Source organism: Aotus nancymaae, unplaced genomic scaffold (assembly GCF_030222135.1).
Source record: "Aotus nancymaae isolate 86718 unplaced genomic scaffold, 86718_ANA_hifiasm-v0.15.2.pri h1tg000011l, whole genome shotgun sequence".
NCBI lineage: Eukaryota > Metazoa > Chordata > Mammalia > Primates > Aotidae > Aotus > Aotus nancymaae.
Genome location: NW_026988422.1, coordinates 51,846,379 through 51,868,290, shown reverse-complemented (window position 1 = coordinate 51,868,290; position 21,912 = coordinate 51,846,379). Strand labels below are relative to the sequence as shown.

The following is a 21,912-nucleotide window of genomic DNA, read 5'->3' as shown; positions in this document are numbered from 1 at the left end:
CCAAGTCAAAAAGAAATAATGAATGCTTCTAGATTTTGTATTCCAATCAGTGTACTCAGTTGATTCACATTCAGAATAGTACAGGTCTCTCTCTTAGATTCCTATATTTATTTATTTTTTTTTACTGATCCCTAAATTTAAAGAAATAAAGTAAGTGAGTCTCAAATTTGGCAAGTTTTGACCATACAAATTTCTCCATGTTCTCCTAATCAAATATTGTTTTTAAATACCCCAAATTTGCCAATTAGAAAGAAAAACACTATTTAAATATTCAAAAAGGATGTGAAACACTCCACCTGAGTTTTGATAATCCAACAAGACTATGCTTTTATCTGGTAACTTGTACTTGCTATACCATGATGTGTAGAGACTAGGAAATATGGTGTAACTGTGTCACAAATGTACCAAGGTAACAGTCACTCTGGCACATCCTAAAGATAGCACTACTGGGTTCTGAGAGACAAAGAACACTGAAATGCCTCAAAGCAACTTGAGACTGATAAATCTCCAAAGCAGAATCAACAAATGTAAAAAAACAGGGCTAGAAATATGTCCAACAATCACTTATACAAAGTTACATTTCTCTATCAACTGTTAATGGGAAAAAAAAGAAAGAAAAGGAGAGGAAAAGGAGAGGGGGAGAGAAAAAGCAATCTTTATCCCTGATAAAATATCTTAATAATAATGGAGATTTTAAAATAATCCAAATTACTAACCTTACCAAAAATAAGTTCTGATTTCCATACCAATGAAGGAAGGCATAGCCATTAGGTAATATTATCACACCAAGACCAAGATACTCTATTTATTCTTACAAAAGGACATGAAATTAATCTATCAATCAAGTTTTATCAGTCAGTCCTAGGCTACCATCAAATAAAATATTTGATAACTTATGTACTCATCTGGGCACTGCTTCATTAAAAAATTCTGATTTATTTACCACATCCCATTTCTAAGAATATGGAAGGATGAAATCTTGAATTCCTGACCTTTGCACTCATTCAAGACATTACTTAATAAAAACTGCACCTCTCAAATCTATTCTAATATGATGCATACAGGAAATAAAAATTTGCATCTGAAATATTTTTTAATGTTTAAATAATACTAGACAAGTTTTTAAAATTGTAGTAAGTTATTTGTTGTCCATCAAGATCAGATAAAGTTGTATTCTAATTAATACAATATTCTGATTTAGTTTCCTCATCTGTAAAATAAGACTTACGGATTAAATGAATTAATATTTGTTTAGTATTCACAGTAGTCCCTAGCATATAGATTAAATGCTACATAAATAATAATTAAATAAAATAATATTGTGGTAGATCATTTTTCCAAAAATGGCTTCAGCCATATTTCTGGTCCGGCATGCTCTTCCAAAATCTTGCCAGCCCCACCCATCATATGGTAGAGTCTGTTTTTCTCCTCTTGAACCTAGGGGGATTCCTAATTATTCTGACCAATAGAGCAAAATAGAAATAACATTCTGTGACTTCCAAGGCCATGTCGTAAAAAGGATATAGCTTCTGCCTATCTTTCTCTTTTTGAAATGTTTGCTCTGAGGAACCCAGATGCTCTACTTAAGGAAGCCCAAACTAGTTCATTGGAGAGATCACACAGAAAGACCCATGTGGAGAGGAACTGAGGCCAATAGCCAGTGACATCTGCCAGACATATAAACGAATGAATGATTATAGCTCCGAGCCTTTGAGTTTTCCAGAGAACTAAGAGAAGCCATCCCTGCTGTGCCCTGTCCGAATTCCTGACCCACAGAATCTGTGAGCATAATAACTGATTGTTTTCTGCCACTGGGTTCTGGTGTAATTTGCTACACAGTCACAGGAATGGGAACAATGAAACTGCTATACTTTTAAAATTTGCATTGCAACTAAAATAAAGAATATTTTTTAAAGATTTACAAAATTTAATACAAATAGGGCAGAGAATAAACAGAAAATACACACATAAAACAAATTTGAAACAACTGTCAGGCATCCAACATATAATTGTAACAACAGCAACAGCAGCAAAACAATTAGTATCCCACATGCGTAGGAAGCACCACCAAAAGTCATGATTTAATGCTCCCAATAACCCTATAAGGATACTGTTACATCCTAACACTAAATAAGAAATAAAATATCCTGACACTAAATAAGAAATAAAATACCCTAACACTAAGACTATAATTTCATCCTGTTTTGTTGCTGGCACATTTTGTATCCTTGTAGTAAACTATTATTACTCATATAGACCAAGGTTTGGAAAACTTTATCTTAAAGGGCTAGATAAATATTTTAGTCTTTGAAGACTCTCTCTCCTCTCGCTCTTTCTCTCTCTAGATGTATATATTATATACGTAATATATATATACTATATATGATACATATAAATCTTTGTTTTATGTTTGTTACGATCACTTAAAACTGTAAAACCATTCTTAACTTGTGAGTGCTCCAGTAACATGCTGTGGACCAGTCATGAGTCATAATTTGCCTGACAGACCATGGTAGGGAAATGTTAATACTGTAAGTTTAAATTAATAAACCCATCTTTATTATAATACTCATAATAGCATCTACAGTTATACAAAATTAAGAAGACATACTTTCTTGCTCCAGCTTATTATTATCCACTAAAAGTGTGAGCTTCCTTGAACTGTGTCAGTGAATGAAAACATAGATCCAAGCATCAATAATTTCCATTACAATAAGTGTCTCTGCATAATTGACATTTATCTACTTTGAAAAGGTCTAGAATACTGTCAGAAAGAAATGATTTTTCTAGAGTCTAACTGCTTCTCCAGGCATCCACAGATATGTCTATGTTTGTTTACTGCGATTCACGACAGCCTAGTGTGATTGATAAAACACTGAACACTTCTAACCTTTAGCGTCGATGCTTTGCAAGAAAATGTTTATTATTCTTGGCAGGAAATGATGGAAACTGGTGAGAAACAGCCAGACTAACTTCATATGTAAGTGAACTGGAATTTTTAGGGAACAGTTCCGTCTAGTAAATTTGTCTACATACAGCTTAATCAAGCAAATTTACAGCTGTTAACAGGTTGTGCCTCTGTATTCCTGAACATATAAATAAACTTCTTAATCAGAACAAAAACAGGTTCAGAGTCCTATTTAAACTAGAATTGGTATAGCCAGTACCTAACTGTAGTTAAAGGGACTGTCAAAAAGAATCATAATCAAAGTAGAAAAAAGTTGTTTTTCTGTTTCCTCAAAGCTACAAAGATGCTGCTCAGTGAACACTTCTGTGATCATCTAAAATCAAAACTACATGACCTCATTTGAAGTAAGATGCCCAAACTAATGCCAAATCAAACACATGTGTTTTCAAACAGAGGTTCCAAATTAGGAAGAAGCTAATTACTTAAATTCAAATTGGAAGGGAAAAGATTTTTGGGAGCGTATAAATCAGAAGGCTCTTAGAAACTGGAATGGATATGGGAGTGAGGAAATGAACTCATGTGTATAAAAACTGTTTATTCACCTTGGTCAGGAATGTAAAAGTAAATAAATTTAAGTAAGTACAAAATAATAAGTAAAGGTTCATATACACCCCTCTCTACAGACTGAGGATAGATACGAGTTGATTACTGGTAAGTAAGGTGTTGGACACACCTTGTTGATAGAAATGGGTTGCCCTCCAGAATTAATTAGTTAAAACAGTTATCAGAGAACCAATCCAATCATTAAAAACTCATACGAAAAATTTACATCCTCCATTTCGGTAAATCCTTGGAAAATTAGAAGTATTATTTCAAAATATCTGATTTTTTCACTATTTGTGTGACTCACTACCTTTGTTTCATCCAAAAGATTATCCAAACTACAAAGAAACTTATATTCTTTGTACAAATACAAATATAATTACAGACAAAACCACTGAACACATAGAAAGCCCACAAAATAGCACTTTGGAACCTACATTACTATATAATTGACAAGCTCTATTTATTATAAATTGGCTTTAAAAATGCCATGCCCTGTATAAAACCTAAATTTTACAACAGATACTGAAATTCTATAATATCTGCTAAATTCTACCTTTCTCCAAATTATTCCAATATGACTTCAAACTAAGTGCCCATAGTATAGGCTGATCAGAAGAAACAGTTCAGGTGTATCCATTTTGAAAGTACTGGAATAAGGTCCAATAACATTAAAAATAGTATGTTCACAAGAACATCTATTTATAAGTGTCTGAATTTTTCTGACACAAGAAATATTTTTATATTAACAAAACAGAACCCATTACTCTAAAATCTTATATATTTGTATTAGAAAAACAGGAGAGATTGGATCTGAATAAATAAAATGAATAAATGATACAGGACCCCAAACAGCTATCAGTTTTTCTAATGAAGCTCTCCCTGATAAGCCAAGGTTTCAATGATTTTTTGATCTGAATTTCTATAGAATCTGCAGACTAAATCACATATAATCAGTTGATTATGTATTGATTTACATTATTTACAAGTCATTTCTTATTTTTCTTTATGTTTAAAAAAACTTTTTAATCTCATAGCAAGCTCACTACATCTATAAGCAATTTTTACAGCAAGTACAAACCTCCTTACAACTCTCCTTAGTACTAAGGAAAGGTAGGTTCCAATTATATAAAGAGATTTGAATATCATTTAATTCAGTGGACCATGGCAAGCCACTGAAAAAGAATGAAATGATAATAGCATATTTGAAGAGCAGTAAGCTAGATGTTTTATGCAGGTTGGATTAGAGGGTTGAGGAACTAGGGGAAAACAAAACAAAATTAAGAAACTACTCAATTGTTCACAAAACAGGTGGTAGTTAACTGAATTAGGGTAGTGAAAAAAGTGGAAATAAGCACAGAAACACATGAATATATTGAAGGAGCCTAGACATAAACAGTCACAAGCTGGTAATTTATTACATATGAGAATAAAGTAAAATAGTCTAAAATAATTAATTTCAGTTAAACACTTATGAAGACCCTAATTTTTGCAAGGCACTCAAAAAAATAAAAATAAATCAATATTACTACTTAACAGTCAGTAGTGTTAAGTATTATGAAGAAAAAAAGATAAAAAAAATTTAGAGAAAACTGAAAGGATGCTATTCTACAGAACAAGCTGTCTAACAAGATCTCTCTATGAGGTGATGCTTGAGCAGGGAACTGGTATAAGCTACACGGATATTTATGTTGGAAGAAGTTTCCGGAAGAAGGAAGAAACTATTAGTAGCTACTATGTAGCAAACCCTACACTAGATGCTAAAAATACATGAGTAACCAAAAAGGTACATGTCTCCCAGGATTTTACATTATTGCAAATAAATAAACAAAAACATAATGTCTTGGAAGTGAAAACTTCAATGAAGAAAAGGCAAAAAGATAAGGAAATAGAAAGTAATGGATGATAGTGCTGCTATTTCTACTTTACAGATAAGGATTGAGAAGTTAAATGCAAACTGATAAATCAGAGAGCAGGTATTTAAACCCATAAAGTCTCACTTCCAAGCTCATTCTTTTTTTACTATGCCATTTTCTCCTTCTGTACTATAAAATCTCCACTAAGAACCACAAAATGGCAAAGATCACAGTCTATTCTTTGTTATATCCCTAATCAGTATGATAGCATACAGTGGATGCAAAATAAGATTGAATTGACTCTGATTTCCACCCTAGATATAATATTAAAACTCCATTACAATTTAAAAAGCCATGATCCTGAAACTAGGGAGATGGCTCTTCTTATTTAGGGAAATCTCATTCAATGACAACAATCGTTTTTAAAAAGGTATCATTTAAAGGTAAAAGTGACAGGTTTCTAATGAGATCAGAGTGAGAGAGAACTACTCAAATGGGCCTGGGGGTGCTTATCTCTACAACAGCAAACTATTTACATGGGCTTGGCAAATGGTGGGATATATAATCAATGAGGGAGGAAAAAACAAAGTTATCACTACACAGATGTAAAGTGAACAGTGACAAGTTAGCAATACGTATCAGGACTCATTAATACTATTTGCCCAAGTATTTTCTTCATCATAAATCATCAGGATTTAAAGTACTTCATTTCAATGCTGCTTCCTATCACTTAACAAACTAGTTCACAACTGTCAACACTTTAAACTCATAAATCAAAGGAAGAAAATCCCAGGGCCAATGGGAAAAGGTCTCACCATGCCATAATAATCCATTTAATCTATCTTATTCATAATTATTTTGCTTTTTTCCTAGAGATCAATACTTGGTCTCTAATTTAATCTTGAAAATCTGGAAAATTCAGAACTATATAAAGGAAAAAATAAACATCAACCTTAATTACACCACCCAAGAATAATCACTGTCAATACGATGAAACGCTTCTTTCCACTCTAATTTGTGTGTGTGTGTGCGCGCGCGTGCGCGTGTGTGTATGGTGGTTTTTGTGTGAATGAATGTTGCTTTTGATGAATGTGTGTGTGTATGTGTCTGTGGTTTTTGTGTGAGTGAATATTGCTTTTGATGAATTATGAATTGTGTGAGTGAATGTTGCTTTTTATGAATTCATACATTTTACACAGCTTTGTATCTTGCTACTTTTCACTTAACATTAACATTATATAAAGATCAATTTGTCTATTTTTAAAATATAAATTTTAATAATGGTAAAATATTCTACTATATGTAATTAACCATCCTCTATTGTTTTTCTTCTTCTGTGAATTCTTTTTTATATTATTTGGCCATTTTTCTATTCGGAAGTTAGCATTTTTTTCTCTCATTAACATTAACAAGTATCTCTATAAAGAACTCTTACAACTCAACAATAAAAAGACAAATTACCCAATTAAACAAGGGGCAAAGGATCTGAAAAGACAAGTTTGCTAGAGAAGAGATGTAAATATCCAATTAGCACACGAAAATCTGCTCAAAATCATTAGACATTAGGAAAATCAAAATCAAAATCATGAGATACCACTTCATACTTATTAGAATAGCAGGTGTAATGTAAAAAAATTTGTAAGGAAAATAAAGAGAGTTGATAAAAATATAAAGAAATTGGAACCTCACACAGCGCTAATGGTGTAGCTACTGAGAAAAACAGTTTGGCAGTTCCTCAAATAGTTAAACATAGAGTTACTATAGAACCCAGCAATTCTAATCCCAGATACAGAGTCAAGAGAATGAAAAGCACATGTCCAAACAAAACGTTGGTAGAAGTATTCATAGCAGCATTACTTATAATAGACAAAAATAAAAATGAGTCAAATATACATCAAATAAAATGTGGCATATCCATACAATGGAATATTATTTGACCATTCATAAAAGAAATTAAGTACAAATACATGTTGTAATATACACGAGCCTTGAAAACATTATACTAAGTAAAAGAAACCAGACACAAAAGATCACATTTGTATGACTACATTTATATGAAATGTCCAGAATAGATGAATACATAGTGACGGAAAAGGAATAGATTCATGGTTGCCAGGAGCTGGGGGAAGGCAGGAATATGGAGTGACTGCTAAGAATTCTTTTCTGGGATGATAAAAATGTTCTGGAGTTACATACTGGTAGTGGTTGCAGAACTCCATGAATAAAGTAAAAACCACTGAATTGTACATTTTAAAATGGTGAATTTTATAGCATGTCATTTATATCTCAATTTATAAAAGATTTAAAGCACTAAAAATGGAATATAAACATAAAAGTTCATGCTCTATCATCAGCCCAAGAGTTTATGAGACCAGAAATTCCATTTTATATATTTATCCTAATATGCAGCTTTGCTTGGTACAGCAAAAGACTAGAAGTAATTTAAATTCCCATCAACACAAGATTGGGTAAATATATTATCACATAATATTATTAAATATTATGAAAGTATTTTTAAAGGATGAGCTCCTCATATAATGAAATGCAAGGATTTCCAAGAAATATTAAGAAAATAAGGTACAAAACATCATGTAAAGCATGCTACCAGTTATAGTAAAAATACACATACACACTTGTATGTACTTCTATATACAATACTGAAAGAGATAGTGACTAACAATTTTCTAGAATAATTGAAAGGATACCAAAAATAGATTAAACAACTTTTTATCAGTAGGTTTAAAAATTTAGATAAATCAACAACTTTCTAGAAAAATCTTATGTAAAACGTCTCAAGAAAATATAAAAGTTTGAATAACTATTTAAAAACTGAATAACTATTAAAAAATAAACCCATAGAGAAGCTATTTATAGTACATAAAATCAACAAAGAACTGGTATTTATAATATATAAAGAACTTCTGCATATTATTAAGAAAAAGGCAGACAACCCAAATGAATAAAAACTTGAATAGGCACTTGGTATGGTTTGGATCTGTGTCCTCACCCAAATCTCATGTTCAGGTGTAATCCCCAGTGTTGGAGATGGGACTAGTGGGAGATGATCAGATCATGGAGGTGGATCCTTCATAAACAGTTTAGCACCATCACTTTGGTGCTCTTCTCCTCATAGAGTTCTCATAAGATCTGGTTGTTTAAAAGTGTGGAGTACCTCCTTCCTCTCTTTCTTCCTCTTTCTAAAAATGTATAGCACATGCCCCCATCTCTTTTCTTCCTGCCATGTAAGATGCGCCTGCTTCCCCTTTGCCTTTTGCCATGATTCAGTTTTCTGAGGCCTCCCCAGAAGCCGTTACGCTTCTTGTACAGCTAATGGAACCATGAGCCAATTAAACTTCTTTTCTTTATAAATTACATAGTATTAGGTATTTCTTTATAGCATATCAAGAAAATTTCTTTATAGCATATCAAGAAAATTCACCAAAAAAATTATACAAATGACCAGTAAGTATATGAAAAAGGTGTTTAACGTTCGTAATCATCAAAGAAAGGCAAGTTAACAGCATACTATGTTATGTTATTCAACATACCCACTAGAATAGCTAAAATGAAGTAGTTAAATACCAAGCCCAACAAGAATGTGGAGCAACCAGTACTCGAACACTGTTGGTAAAAATATAAATTAGTTCAACAACTTAACTGTTTAGCAACATCACTAAAGCTAAATACACGCATAATCTAGAATCCAATAATTCAACTCCAAGGTTGAAAAAATGTGTAAATAAGTCCACCGAAATTTCCATAGCAGCCCTATTTATACTAGGCCAAAACTAGAAAGCACCCAAAACTTCATTAACAGTAGAATGGATACATAAATATGTAATATATTCCATTGTAGAAATAATAACAAAATAGAATACTACACAGCAAACGGAATGAACCACAACTACATAATACAACATGATGAATCTTACAAATATACAACTGAGTGAAAAAGGCCATATAAAAAAAAAAATCATTCTGTATGATTTCATCTGTATACAGTTCAAAAACAAACAAAAACCCCCTAATATATGGCTTAAAAACTGGAGTAGTGGTCAGCCTCAGAGAAGGCAGTAGATGAAAGGGCACACAGTGGGACTTCTGGGACAATGGTAATTTTTAGTTTCTTGATCTAGATTCTGGTAACATGAGATTGTTCAATTTGTGAAAATTCATTGAGCTGTACATTTATGACTTGTGTAATTTTCCCATATATATGTTATATTTAAATTTATAAATTATTTTTAAAAGCCCTTCTACCTAGAAACTCCACCAAGTACAGAGGATGTGGAAATAAGCTTTACCATATCTTCATGAAGAGAAAATCCTATATTATACGAATTTTTCCAGAGAATTGAAAATGAAGAAAAGCTACTGAGCTTATTCTATAATCTAGAAAGAAAAATTGATACCACAAACAAAAATTACAGAGAATTCTTAAACAAAATATTAACAAAAAATCCACCAATATATTATTTTTAAATAACTAAGTATAGTTTATTTGGCAATGCAAGGATTACTTAACACTATAAAAGCCATTAACATAATTTACCACATTAATGGGATAAAAGAAAAAAGCCGTAAGATTTATCTCAGTAAATATAAAAAATTATAAAATTTTGCTGGCAAACTGAATCCAGCAGCACATCAAAAAGCGTATCCTCCACAGTCAAGTAGCCTTCATCCCTGGGATGCAAAGTTGTTTCAACATATGCAAATCAATAAATGTAATTCATCATAATAAATAGAACTAGACAAAAACCAAATGATCATTTCATAGACAGATGCAAAAAAGGCCTTCAATAAAATTCAACACTTTTTCATGTTAAAACTCTCAACAAACTAGGTATTGAGGAAACATACCTCAAAATAATAAAAGCCATATATGACAAACTCACAGCCAATATCATACTGAATGGGCAAAAGCTGGAAACATTCCCCTGGAAAACTGGCACAAGACAAGGATGTCCTCTCGCACCTTTCCTATTCAACACAGTACAAGAAATTCTGGCCAGGGCAATCAGGGAAGAGAAAGAAATAAAGGATATTCAAATAGGAAGAGAGAAAGTCAAATTATCTTTGTGTGCAGATAACATGATCCTATATCTAGAAAACCCCATCCTCTCAACCGAAAAGCTTCTTAAGCTGATAAGCAACTTCAGCAAAGTCTCAGGATACAAAATCAATGTGCAAAAATCGCTAGCATTCCTATACACCAACAACAGGCAAACCAAGAGCCAAATCATGAATAAACTCCCATTCACAATTGCTACAAAGAGAATAAAATACTTAGGCTAACAAGGGAAGTGAAAGACTTCTTCAAGGAGAACTATAAACCACTGGTCAAAGAAATCACAGATGACACAAACAAATGGAAACACATCCCATGCTCATGGATAGGAAGAATCAGTATCATGAAAATGAACATACTGCCCAAAGCAATTTATAGATTCAATGCTGTTCCCATTAAACTACCTTTGACATTCTTCACACAATTAGAAATGCTATTTAAAAATTCATACAGAACCAAAAAAGAGCCCAAATAGCCAAGACAATCCTAAGCAAAAAGAACAAAGCTGGAAACATCACACTACCTAACTTCAGACTATATTACAAGGCAACAGTAACCAAAACAGCATGGTACTGGTACAAGAACAGTCACATGGACCAATGGAAAAGAATAGAGAACCCAGAAATAAGACTGCACACCTATAACCATCTGATCTTCAAGAAACCTGACAAAAACAAGCAATGGGAAAAAGAGTCCCTACTTAGTAAGTGGTGCTAGGAGAAATAGCTAGCCACATGCAAAAAACTGAAACTGGACTCCTTCCTTACACCATATACAAAAATCAACTCAAGATTAATTAAATACTTAAAAGTAAAGCCTCAAACTATAAAAATCCAAGAAGAAAATCTTGGCAATACCATTCAGGAGGTAGGCACAGACAAAGATTTCATGATGAACACGTCAAAAGCAATTGCAACAAAAGCAAAACTTGACAAATGGGATCTAATTAAACTACAGAGCTTCTGCACGAATGACAGAAAATTTTTGCAATATATCCATCTGACAAATGTGTAACAGTCAGCATCTGCAAGGAAATTAAATTTACAAGAAAAAAAAAAACAGGCAAGGGACATGAACAGACACTTCTCAAAAGAAGACATACATGCAGCCAACAAATACATGAAAAAAAGCTCCACATCATTGACCATTAGAGAAATGCAAATCAAAACCACAATGGCTCACATGAGTCAGAATGGCTATTATTAAAAAGTCAAAAAACAACAGATGCTGGAAAGGTTGCAGAGAAAAAGGAACGCTTCACACTGTTGGTGAGAGTGTAAATTAGTTCAGCCATAGTGGAAGACAGTGTGGCAATTCCTCAAAGACATAGAGGCAGAAATACCATTTGATCCAGCAATCCCATTACTGGGTATATGCCCAAAGGAATAAAAATCATTCTATTATAAAGATACATACACACATATGTTCACTGCAGCACTATTCACAATAGCAAAGACGTGTAATCAACCTAAATGTCCATCAATGATAGGCTGGAAAAAGAAAATATGGTATATATACACCATGGAATACTATGCTGCCATAATTGAGACTATGTCCTTTGCAGGGACATGGATGGAGTTGAAGGCCATTATCCTCAGCAAACTAATGTAGGAACAGAAAACCAAACACATACGTTCTTACTTATAAGAACACTTCTATTCAAAAATCAAGAAGTTTGAGGTGTGGAATAGAAGAAAAACTGCTACCACATATATGATTCCATAGAAAATATAAGATACTTTGCAATCCATTTTAATAAGCACGCAAAGTAGGTTTGCTGGACTTGGAATATAAAAATCAATTTTCTAATCCAACAACTGATTTGATTATATAAAAAAAATAGATTCCATTTTTTAAAAACTTAAAAAAACCCATGAATAAATCTAACCAAAGTAAAATTTGCAAGATCTTTGAGGACAAAACTCTAACATTATAGAAGAATACCTAAGTAGAGAAATAAACCATTTTCATAAATGAAAAGACTCAATATTATAAATATGTAAATTCTCACCAATTTATGAATTCGATACGATTCTAATGAAAACACAAAAGGATTTTTTGTGAGAACTTATCACAGAGAAGCAGAGGAACAGACTTCTAAATTATGGGTCTCAGAACAGAGGATAAAGAACTTTTAAAAACTGAAATCCACAATTCAAGGGTGATACTTGATTTTTGTTTTTCTCATTTCTGGTCTCATCATTTTCAGGGATAATAGCCCTTCTTCATGAGGCTTATTTTTTCCCAAACATTCCATAGCTTCAGAAAACAAACCAAAAAATATTAGACCTAAAAGTCAGATAAAAGTTACCCACCAGAAAAGTGAAGTAAACTCAATCCAAAAAGCCAACTGATTTTTAATGATGCAAAACAACTGATTTTGAATGACGCAAAAATTTAAAAGAGAAAATATCTTAACAGTCCATATCTTTTCAAAAGAAGACATACATGAGGCCAACAAACATATAAAAAAATGCTCATCATCACTGGTCATTAGAGAAATGCAAATCAAAACCACATTGAGATACCATCTCATGCCAGTTAGAATGGCGATCATTAAAAAATCTGGAGACAACAGACACTGGAGAGGATGTGGAGAAACAGGAACACTTTTACACTGTTGGTGGGAGTGTAAATTAGTTCAACCATTGTGGAAGACAGTGTGGCAATTCCTCAAGGACCTAGAAATAGAAATTCCATTTGACCCAGCAATCCCATTACTGGGTATATACCCAAAGGATTATAAATCGTTCTATTATAAAGACACATGCACACGTATGTTCATTGCGGCACTGCTTACAATAGCAAAGACCTGAACCAACCCAAATGCCCACTGATGATAGACTGGACAAGTAAAATGTGGCACATATACACCATGGAATGCTATGCAGCCATAAAAAATGATGAGTATGTGTCCTTTGTAGGGACATGGATGAATCTGGAAACTATCATTCTCAGCAAACTGACGCAAGAACAGAAAATCAAACACCGCATGTTCTCACTTGTAGGCGGGTGTTGAACAATGAGAACACATGAACACAGGGAGGGGAGCATCACACACTGGGGTCTGTTGCGGGGGAATAGGGGAGGGACAGGGGAGGGTAGGGAGGTTGGGGAGGGATAACATGGGGGAAAAATGACAGATATAGGTGATGGAGGGATGGAGGCAGCAAACCACATTGCCATGTATGTACCTATGCAACAATCCTGCATGATCTGCACATGCACCCCAGAACCTAAAGTGCAATAAAATACATATTTAATAAAAAACAGTACATATTTTAACCTAAATGAAATAAAATATTTAAGTTTAGAATTCCCTACTAAAATATATGTAGAAACTATATTAGTTATACACTTTACAAAGCCCTTGACAGTATTTGTACTAAATGTGAACATACCAGAGTCTAAGAAAAGTCTTTATAGTACTGTCACATTATCAATCATTTGGAAAACCTAGGAAATCAATTTTTACAGGGCAAGAAAAAAAAAAAGATAGGAGTTACCCAAAGAAACAGATAACAGAGAAAAGCAATTCAGCAAATTCTTGGAAACTTGGGAATGAGCTCTGGAGTTTAATATTAATGAAATGATCAGCTTAGACTATCAACGTAAAGCAGTCTTGAATAGTGGTTAAGAAAAGATCAGCCCACAGGAATTTTCCACAGGCTTTCCCAAATTTATTAGTCATGGCAATAAATAGGAATGGCCTAAGGAAGTATACTTTTACTATGAGGTTAGACTTTCTGTTTGTTGTTTTTTTCTTCATTTTTACATTCCTACTACTAGGTTTTTTTGTTGTTGTTTTTAAGATATAAACTGCTTTTCCTAAGGTTCTGGACTATGCTGACATTCATAAGTGCATTTACGGATTCCCCATGTTTTACACCTTTGAGCCCTTGTGCATTTAGTTTCTTTAAAGTAGAATGTCCTTGGAACCCATCTAACACATATCAAAACCCTACTCAACTTTTAAGGCACAATTTAAGTATCATTTCCTCCCTGAAGAATTCTATAGTAGTAATAAAAATTAACTGCTCCATCATCCTATGTTTATTCTAAGGGAAAATAAACTCAATACTTAATGAACCTCTATGATATGCCAAGGGCTTTATAAAAGAATTTTAATATAATCTTCTCAAAAGTCCTATAACATACTATTATCTTCATTCTGCAGATGGAAAACTAAAGATGTGAGAGGTTGCATAATACAATAATAAGTCATGGAGTTGGGATTTAACAAAAGCCTATCTGATTTCAAAGTCCATGGCCTTTACATAATTTCATGCTGCCTTTATCACAAACTGACTTGGAATGTGTTGTTTATATACCAGTCTACTCTTATAAGTTATGAGATCTTTAAAGACAAAGGCATTATCCCATTTAGGTTTTAATCCTCCTATCCCAGCACAATGCCTAATATGTATCATATAGCACTCTAATGCTGCCTGAAATCATGTGAAGAAATTAGTACAGCATTCATTTTTCTCATAACTAGCTTCTATGTAGCCTCATGACCATAAAAAAAATAAGTACCTGGACTTCCAGCTACAACAGAGTAACTGGTACCAGATCTATCCTAATGTAAACACTGAAAAAACTGGAAAAATATACAAAAAAGTTATTGTCACACACCAGACAAAAATTAGTGTAGGACTGTGATCCCTAAGAAAAGGAAAATGAACAAGGTCGTCCTGATGTCTGTCTGGAAGCACTCTCTGAAATGCACCACACAGAATGATAACCCCAAGAAAAAGTACAGCAGTCTTACTAAGTTAGGGTGACAGATTCAGAGTTTAAAGAGGAGGAAAGAGATGGAATCTTCAGGACAGAGTGCTAAAGAGAAGGAGCTATAAGAGAAAAGCTCAAGAAATCTACACAGGGTTCCCCTTGAGACTATGACTGAAAATTAAGCTGCACATACATAGAGTAAGCAAGCAAAGTACCATCAATGTTAATCTAAATAATTTGCAGAACTCATATAAGACTGTGAGACATTCTGACAAGGTAAAGGAGAGAGAACTCATTGAATATCTAGAGAACTGAACAGAGACTCCAGAAGGGTCACATCCTAGTAGTAAAGATGAACTAGCTCTAGAGGAGTGGTTCTTGATCCTTTCCCAATTTGCCACTCACCAGTGGCACTTGCAACTGCAGCATCTACCTGAAGATAACTTTCCCATGTAATATCTCATTTTAATTATTATTTTCACATTGCTCTAATATATCAACTTTGGAAACAAAAGACATCATTCTATTTATACCATTCTGTTTTTAGTAGTGATATATCCATTTACAAAATATAGTAATTCTCAATCGCTAAAAAATGTCAAATCCTAGAAAACACAGCATTCCTACACTTGATGTTAACACTGTTCTCAAGCAGTTGTTGGCTGAAGATTTGATGAATCTAATTTTTCCAAAGTAGACGATTCTGATGATTCAGATAATTATGATGTTAGTTCAGTTTAAAAATAACTCCAAGAACAGTTTTTAAATTTTGTTTTCACATTGAAAATCAGTCAGATCTGCTTCAGCCTCAAAGACCATGTTTATGTAAAGTTAAATAAGCATGGCAGTAAGCTGCACTTTTTTTTTCTAACAAGGAAAAAGGTTAAAAGTTAAGAGTACACCACAATAACTTAGAGATGTATTAAAACACAGATTGCTAAGCATCACTCCAAGGTGACACTGATACTGTTGGTCCAGGTAGTACACTTTGAAAGCCACTGCCCTAGAGTAAAAACAATTCTAGACAAACTCTAACAAGCATCAAAAGGGTTATACTGGGACTTCTGCCAAGATGGTTGAATAGGAACAGCTCCGGAGTGTGCAATTCCCAGTGAGAGAGATGCAGAAGGCAAGTGATCTCCACATCTCCAATCGAGGTACCAGGTTCATCTCAATGGGACTGGTTGGATAGTGGGTGTAGTGCAAGGAGGGCAAACTGAAGCAGGGTGGGGTGTTGCCTCACCCGGGAAGTGCAAGGGACCAAAGAACACCCTCTCCTACCCAAGGGAGGCCATCAGGGACTTTTATGGACGCTCCAGCACTCTCGCTCACATACTGCGCTTTTCCCACGGTCTTTACAGTCCAGTCACCAAGAGATTCCTGCCTGTGCCAACAACACCAGAGTCGCAGGTTTCCAGCACAAAACTGGATGGCTGTTTTAGCTGACACTGCGGGTTTCCAGTACAAAACTGGGTGGCTGTTTAAGCTGGCACCTGGAACACCTATGAGACAGAACGCCCATTCACCTGAAAAAAAGGGGACTGAAGGCATGGAGCCAAGTGATCTGGCTGGGCAGGTCCCACCCCCACAAAGACCAGCAAACTGAGACCCACTGGCTTGTGATTTTTGCAGCCAGCAGAGCAGTTTGAGCTCCACCTGGAGGGTCGAACTCGGTGTGAAGATGGGCATCCACCATTACTGATGCAGTTCTAACCTTACTTGTGTGAACAAAATTGCAAGGAAGTTTACATAGTAGCTGGGCAGAGCCCATGGCAGCTCAGCAAGGCCTCTGCAGGGAGATTGTGACTAGACTCCTTTCTTGCTGGGTGGGGCATGTCTGAAAAAAGGCAGCAGCCCATCAGGGACTTATAAATAAAGCCCTACTTTCCTGGGTCAGAGCACTTGGGAAAAGGGGCGGTTGTGAGTTCTACTTCAGTAGACTTAAACGTCCCTGCCCAGCAGTTCTGAAGGGAGCAACGGAGCTCCCAGAACAGCACTTGAGCTCTGATAAGGGTCAGACTGCCTCCTCAAGTGGCTCCCTGAGCCCCATGTATCCTGAGAGATACCTCATACAGGAGAGCTCTGGCTGACATCTGGGAGGTATCCATCTGGGATGAAGCTACCAGGCAGTAATCATTGCTGTTCTGCAGCTCCCATGGGTGATTCCCAGGCAAGCAGGGCCTGGAGTGGACCTCCAGCAGTCCTGCAGCAGAGGGGCCTGACTGTTAGAAGGAAAACTAAAAAACAGAAAGAAATAGCTTCAACATCAACAGAAAGAACGTCCACTCAGAGACCCATTCGAAAGTCACCAACTTCAAAGACCAAAGGTAGATAAATCCACGAAGATGGGAAGAAACCAGCACAAAAAAGATGATAACACCAAAAACCAGAATGCCTCTTCTCCCCCAAGGGGTCACAACTCCTCACTAGTAAGGGAAAAAAACTGGATGGAGAATTGTTTCAACAAATTGACAGAAGCAGGCTTCAGAAGGTGGGTAACAACAAACTTCTCTGAACTAAAGGAGCATGTTCTAACCCAATGCAAAGAAAATAAGAACCTTGAAAAAAGATTAGACAAAATGCTAACTAGAATAACGAGCTTAGAGAAGAACATAAATGACTTGATGGAGCTGAAAAACACAGCACCAGAACTTCACAAAGCATACACAGTTCAATAGCCGAATCAATCAAGCAGAAGAAAGGATATCAGAGATTGAAGATCAACTCAATGAAATAAAATGAGAAGGCAATATTAGAGAAAAAAAGAGTGAAAAGAAGTGAACAAATCCTCCAAGAAATATGGGATTATGTGAAAAGACCTAATCTACATTTGATCAGTGTACCTGAAAGTGATGGGGAGAATGAATCCAAACTAGAAAACACTCTTCAGGATATTATCCAGGAGAACTTTTGCAATCTAGCAAGGCAGGCCAACATTCAAATCCAGGAAATACAGAGAACACCACAAAGATATTACTCAAGAAGAGCAACCCCAAGGTACATAATTGTCAGATTCACCAGGGTTGAAATGAAGGAAAAAATGCTAAGGGCAGCCAGAGAGAAAGGTCAGGTTACCCACAAAGGGAAGCCCATCAGACTCACAGCAGATCTCTTGGCAGAAACCCTACAAACCAGAAGAGAGTGGGGGCCGATATTCAACATCCTTAAAGAAAACAACTTTCAACCCAAAATTTCATATCCAGCCAAACTAAGTTTCATAAGTGAAGGAGAAATAAAATCCTTTATAGACAAGCAATTGCTGAGAGATTTTGTCACCACCAGACCTGCCTTACAAGAGCTCGTGAAGGAAGCAGTAAACATGGAAAGGTACAACCAGTACCAGTCACTCCAAAAACATACCAAATGGTAAGAACCATTGACACACTGAAGAAACTGCGTCAACGGGCAAAACAACCAGCCAGTAACAAAATGGCAGGATCAAATTCACACACAACAATATTAACCTTAAATGTAAATGGGCTAAATGCCCCAATCAAAAGACACAGACTGGCAAATTGGATTAAGAGTCAAGATCCATTGGTGTGCTATATTCAGGAAATCCATCTCACATGCAAAGACACACATAGGCTCAAAATAAAGAGATGGAGGAAGATTTACCAAGCAAATGTAGAGAGAAAAAAAAAAAAAAAAAAAAAAAAAAAAGCAGGGATTGTGATTCTAGTCTCTTATAAAACAGACTTTAAACCAACAAAGATAAAGAGACAAAGAAGGACATTACATAATGGTAAAGGGATCAATGCAACAAGAAGAGCTAACTTTCCTAAATATATATGCACCCAATACAGGAACACCTAGATACATAGAGTAAGTTCTTAATGACCTACAGAGACTTAGACTCCCACACAATATTAGTGGGAGATGTTAACACTCCACTGTCAATATTAGACATATCAATGAGACAGAAAATAAACAAGGATATCCAGGACTTGAACTCAGATCTGGACCAAGCAGACCTAATAAACATCTACAGAACTCTCCACCACAAATCCACAGAATATACATTCTTCTCAGCACCACATCACACTTACTCTAAAATTGACCACATAATTGGAAGTAAATCACTCCTCAGCAAATGCAAAAGAACAGAAATCATAACAGTCTCTCAGACCACAGTGCAATCAAATTAGAACTCAGGATTAAGAAACTCACCCAAAACCGTACAACTACATGGAAACTGAACAATCTGCTCCTGAATGACTACTGTATAAATAATGAAATGAAGGCAGAAATAAAGATGTTCTTCAAAACCAATGAGAATGAAGACACAACGTACCAGAATCTCTGGAATATATTTAAAGCAGTATCTAAAGGAAAATTTATAGCCATAAATGCCCACATGAGAAGCAAGGAAAGATCTAAAATTGACACCCTATCATCAAAATTAAAAGAACTAGAGGAGCAACATCAAACAAATTCAAAAGCTAGCAGAAGCCAAGAAATAACTAAGATCAGAGCAGAACTGAAGGAGATAGAGAAACAAAAAAACCCTTCAAAAAATCAATAAATCCAAGAGCTGGTTTTTTGAAAAGATCAACAAAATAGATAGACCACTAGCCAGACTAATAAAAAAGAAAAGAGAGAAGAATCGAATAGATGCAATTAAAAAAATGTTGAAGGAGATATCACCACCGATTCCACAGAAATACAAACTATCATCAGAGATTACTACAAACATCTCTATGCACATAAACCGATAAATCTAGAAGAAATGGACACTTACACCCTCCCAAGACTAAACCAGGAAGAAGTAGAATCCCTGAATAGACCAATAACAAGGTCTGAAGTTGAGACAGCAATTAATAGCCTACCAACCAAAAAAAGTCCAGGACCGGACAGGTTCACAGCCAAATTCTACCAAACGTACAAAGAGGAGCTGGTACCATTCCTTCTGAAACTATTCCAAACAATACAAAAAGAGGGAATTCTCCCTAACTCATTTTATGAGACCAACATCATTCTGATACCAAAACCTGGAAGAGACACAATGAAAAAAGAAAATTTCAGGCTAATATCCATGATGAACATTGATGCGAAAATCTTCAATAAAATACTGGCAAACCAAATCCAACAGCACATCAAAAAGTTTATCCATCACGATCAAATCAGCTTCATCCCAGGGATGCAAGGCTGGTTTAACATACGCAAAGCTATAAACGTAATCCATCACATAAACAGAACCAAAGACCAAAACCACATGATTATCAAAATAGATGCAGAGAAGGCTTTCGACAAAATTCAACAGCACTTTATGCTAAAAATTCTCAATAAACTAGGTATCGATGGAATGTACCTCAAAATAATAAAAGCTATTTATAACAAACCCACAGCCAATATCCTGCTCAATGGGCAAAAACTGGAAGCATTCCCTTTGAAAACTGGCACTAGACAAGGGTGCCCTCTCTCACCACTCCATTCAACATAGTATTGGAAGTTCTTGCCAGAGAAATCAGGCAAGAAAAAGAAATAAAGGTATTCAATTAGGAAAAGAGGAATTCAAATTGTCTCTATTTGCAGACGACATGATTGTATATTTAGAAGATCCCATTGTCTCAGCCCAAAATCTTAAGCTGATAATCACCTTCAATGTGCAAAAATCACAAGCATTCCTATACATCGATAACAGACAGCCAAATCATGATCAAACTCCCATTCACAATTGCTACAAAGAGAATAAAATACCTAGGAATACAGCTAACAAGGGATGTGAAGGACCTCTTCAAGGAGTACAAACCACTGCTCAAGGAAATAAAAGAGGACACAAACAAATGGAAAAACATTCCATGCTCCTGGTTAGGTAGAATCAATATCATGAAAATGGCCATACTGCACAAAGTAATTTATAGAGTCAATGCTATCCCCATTAAGCTACCATTGACCTTCTTCACAGAACTGGAAAAAACACCTTAAACTTCATACGGAACCAAAAAAGAGCTTGCATAGCCAAGATAATCCTAAGCAAAAAAAAAAAAAATGTCTGGAGGTATCACACTACCTGATTTCAAATTATACTACAAGGCTACAGTAATCAAAACAGCATGGTACTGGTACCAAAACAGAAATATAGACCAATGGAACAGAACAGAGGCCTCGGAGGCAATACCACACATCTATAACCATCTGAACTTTGACAAACCTGACAAAAACAAGCAATGGGGGAAAGGATTCCCTGTTTAATAAATGGTGTTGGGAAAACTGGCTAGCCATGTGCAGAAAGCTGAAACTGGACCCCTTCCTTACACCTATACAAAAATTAACTCCAGATGGATTAAAGATTTAAACATAAGATCTAACACTATAAAAACCCTAGAAGAAAACCTAGGCAATAACATTCAGGACAAAAGCATAGGCAAGGATTTCATGACTAAAACACCAAAAGCGATGGCAACAAAAGCCAAATTAGGGATCTAATTAAACTAAGAGTTTCTGTACAGCAAAAGAAACTATAATTAGAGTGAATGGCCAACCAACACAATGGGAAAACATTTTTGCAATCTACCCATCTGACAAAAGCTAATATATAGAATCTACAAAGAACTTGAACAAATTTACACGAAGAAAACAACCCCATCAAAAAGTGGGCAAAAGATATAAACAGACAATTTCAAAAGAAGACATTTATGCAGCCAACAAACATATGAAAAAATGCTCATTACCACTGGTCATTAGAGAAATGCAAATCAAAACCACACTGAGATACCATCTCATGCCAGTTAGAATGGCGA

The 21,912-nt window shown here is 35.1% G+C and overlaps 1 protein-coding gene across 11 annotated transcripts in view; it reads right to left on the bottom strand.

Moving 5' to 3' along the window:
• Positions 1-21,912, bottom strand: part of RAD51B (RAD51 paralog B) — a 769,161-nt gene that overhangs the window by 573,917 nt on the left and 173,332 nt on the right. The window lies entirely within an intron of this gene.